The sequence below is a fragment of the Triticum dicoccoides genome, chromosome 4B, assembly GCF_002162155.2.
Source record: "Triticum dicoccoides isolate Atlit2015 ecotype Zavitan chromosome 4B, WEW_v2.0, whole genome shotgun sequence".
Lineage (NCBI taxonomy): Eukaryota > Viridiplantae > Streptophyta > Magnoliopsida > Poales > Poaceae > Triticum > Triticum dicoccoides.
In genome coordinates this window covers 634,790,427-634,794,309 of record NC_041387.1, presented here as the reverse complement: position 1 = coordinate 634,794,309, position 3,883 = coordinate 634,790,427, and the positions used below count along the sequence as shown (strand labels likewise).

Genomic DNA, 3,883 nt, shown 5'->3' with positions numbered 1-3,883 from the left:
TGGTGACGCACGCACACACTCGCGCATCATCACACCAACACACACACCGGTGGCGGTTGCTCTGCCATGCGTCCGTGTGTCCATGGCGCGAGCTCAGAGTCGGTTCGAGCGCGACGTCATCAACCCAACACGCACGGACGCTCGTGTGAAAGAGAACGCCGACCGTGTCCGAACGCGGCCTCGGTGGAGCTTGTGCGTGACCAACGGCACGACCAACGCCGTCAACAGAGGTGCGTGTCCGAGCTACTCCTCGGCTCCTCATGCTCGGGCCCCCCGTTCAGCAGGTCGGCGGCGGTACGCCGGGCGCAGGCTGCAGCTCGACGGGTGGGTGTGCGGGTTCACGCCCCACGGTGCGTAGTCCACGCGGGACATGGAGACGCCGAGCGTGTTGAGCCCCGGGAGCTTCTCCACGTTCGCCGCCGGCACCGCGGAGACGACCGGGTTGCCGGTGTTTACAGGGAGTGCCAGCGCGGAGGAGAAGAAGGCGTCCGGTCCTCTTGCACGGGAACCCATTTAGCCGCAGTGCTGCACAGTGCGTACATACATACAGTACATGCATGCATTACTCGCTATTCAGGCATGATCTATTCATGTGCGAAGCATGGACGGAAGAGCTAGCACAGCTATTCATGTGCAGCTCGACGCCACTCCCTGGGTCGCTGTGCTCATCGCGCTGCTCGAGCGCTCCACCTCCGCTGCATGACAGTCATCGACGACACCGTCGCCATTCTCATCCGAGCTCGCCACGCCTGGGTTGGATTTGCGGCCAGTTTGGAAGAAAAAATGATGTGGACTATGACATGGCGGTCAAACCCAGGCGACGTGACAAGTTTTGGTCAAAACCGTGTGCACGTCGGACGAAAACCACCCGAAGCGATTCAAGGGACTGAACTAATCCGGTTTAAAAAGTTGAGGGACTAAGGTTTACGGGTTTTGAAGTTGAGGGACCATTTCTATACTTTCGAGAAAATTGAAGGACGGAAAATATACTTTTTCCATATGTAAATCATCCTGCAATTCTTGAGCTTTCTTCTCAGGTTCCACGTTGACATCATTGTTCCACATGTTAGGAATAGTCTAGAGAGTTCTATATATTCTGTTGTACTCGGTTTGGTTGAGATAAAACCAGAACCGAATCCTGCCTAGAGTTGTTTAGATTCATTCTTATCTCTTTATTTTCTTGTATCCCAAGTCTGTAATGATACTTTGTATACGCCTCGATCAGGGCTTGCTGATCCTATATAAACACGAAACCAGCGGCCTACTACGGTAGGTAAACACGCTTCCTTATTTCACATGGTAATCAAAGCTTCCCTTTCAAAACACATCTAGCCTTTCCTTCCCAGCCGCCATGTCTTCCTCCTCATCCCACGCCACGGCCAATCCCCTCAACAACCAAATCACCGAGAAGCTTACCCGTGAAAACTTCCTTCTGTGGAAGACCCAACTCCTTCCCCAGATACGTGGATCCTCCCTCTTTGGATACCTAGATGGATCCATCGACGAGCCTGAGAAAACCATCACCACCACCGACAAAGATGGCAAGGCTACGAGCATCCCCAACCCGGCGCACGCGGCCTGGGTTACCCAGGACCAGCAAGTGCTCGCCTACCTCCTGACCTCGATCATGAGGGAGGTACTAACGCAGATGGTCGCCGTGGAGACGGCGCACGCGGCATGGACCGCTCTGACGAACATGTTTTCGTCACACTCCCGCTCCCGCATCAACAACCTTCGGATCTCCCTCTCCAACGCCGAGAAGGGGACCCAGTAAGTCGCGGTCTACTTCGCCAAGATGAGATCGTTCGCTGATGAGCTGGCGGCTGCTGGCAAACCACTTGGTGAAGATGAACTGATCTCATACATCCTGGCCGGCCTCGACCTAGAATACAACCCCCTTGTATCTGCTCTTGATGCTCGTACTGAACCACTTACGCTAGATGCATTGTACTCCCAAATGGCGAACTTTGATCAGCGCGTCGAGCTTCTTCAAGCCTCTGGCAAAGGCGGCTTCAGATCTTCAGCCAACGACGCCACTCGCGGGCGTGGTCAACAACGTGGTCGTGGCATGTCCCGTGGCCATGGTGGCGGCCGCGGTGGACATGGCCGCGGCTCTGGTGGTGCCTCTCCTGGCTACAACAACAACAGGGGGGCGCCCAGGACCAGGAGGACCGGCTGGTGGGGGCTTCCGCAACGACAATCGCCCACACTGCCAAATATGCAGCAAGCCAGGCCACGTTGCCATGGACTGCTGGTATCGGTTCACGGAAGACTATCTTCCAGAAGAGAAGGTGGCCGGATCTGCAGCAAGCTCATCATATGGGGTAGACACAAATTGGTACGCCGACAGTGGCGCTACTAATCACATCACGGGTGAACTCGAGAAGTTAACCACCCGTGACAAGTACCACGGAGGTGATCAGGTCCACACTGTTGATGGTACAGGTATGAATATTAGTCATGTTGGAAATTCCATTATCAGAACCCAAAATCAAGATCTCCATCTAAACAAAATTCTACATATTCCTACTGCCTCACAAAATCTCCTTTACGTTCATCGTCTTACCCTTGACAATCATGTTTACATTGAGTTTTGGCCTTATTTCTTTTTTATTAAGGATCAGGTCACGGGGTGCTGCATCGAGGCAGATGTAGAGGAGGTCTCTATCCATTGATTCCGTCTAGGACGTCAAATAAACAAGCTTACGGTGTCACCAAGATATCTTCATCGCGTTGGCACGCTCGGCTTGGTCACCCTTCATTTTCAATAGTTCAACGTGTGCTTAGGAATAATAAACTTCCTTGCCATGGGGAGTTAGATGTTGAGTCGGTATGTGACTCATGCCAACGAGCAAAAAGTCACCAATTACCCTATCCAGTGTCTACTAGTGTATCTACCAAACCTCTTGAGTTGATCTTTTCTAATGTATGGGAAGATGCTCCTCTTTCTGTTGGTAGATATAAATATTATGTGAGTTTCATCGATGATTACACCAAATTCTCATGGATTTACCTTATTAAGAAAAAATCTGATGTTTTTGAGGTTTTTCAAAATTTCCAAGCACATGTTGAACGCCAATTTAATGCAAAAATCCTTGCCATCCAATCTGATTGGGGTGGGGAATATGAGAAACTAAACTCATTCTTCCAAAAGATGGGCATTGCTCATCATGTTTCCTGCCCCCATGCTCATCAGCAGAATGGATCGGCTGAGAGAAAACATCGCCACATTGTTGAAGTCGGACTTGCTCTTCTTGCAAACTCCTCTATGCCATTAAAATACTGGGATGAAGCTTTTCTTGCTGCCACATATCTCATCAATTTACTTTCCAGTAGTGTTATCAATTTTGAAACCCCTTATGAACGTCTTTTTCACAAAAAGCCTACCTACAACTCTCTTCGTGTGTTTGGATGCGCCTGTTGGCCAAATCTTCGCCCATATAATTCTCGTAAGCTTTCCTTTCGCTCCAAACAATGTGTCTTCTTAGGCTACAGTCCGCGTCATAAGGGGGTCAAATGTCTTGATATATATATTGGTCGCATATATATTTCCCGAGACGTCGTCTTTGATGAGAATGTGTTTCCATTTGCATCTCTTCATCCAAATGCAGGCGCCCTCCTCCAGAAGGAAATCTTGCTCCTTCCTAAACATCTTCATTCATCCACTTCCTTTGATCACGGGGGAAATAATGGCAATGACCAAAGTAATGTGACTGATATTTGTACTACTCACACACCCTCTCCAGATGATGCAGGATTTGTGGACGATTATACAGGTGAAAATTTGGAACAGAATGATCCAGAATTGATGGAAAATGATGCATATATGGAAAAAAATACGCCCATATCGCATGTCCCGCTACTGGACAGCAGCGCGAGATCC

The 3,883-nt window shown here is 50.0% G+C and overlaps 1 pseudogene; it reads left to right on the top strand.

Moving 5' to 3' along the window:
- Window positions 1-1,834: 1,834 nt before the first annotated feature.
- On the top strand, window positions 1,835-1,973 carry LOC119296521 (annotated as a pseudogene).
- The last annotated feature ends 1,910 nt before the right edge of the window (window positions 1,974-3,883 follow it).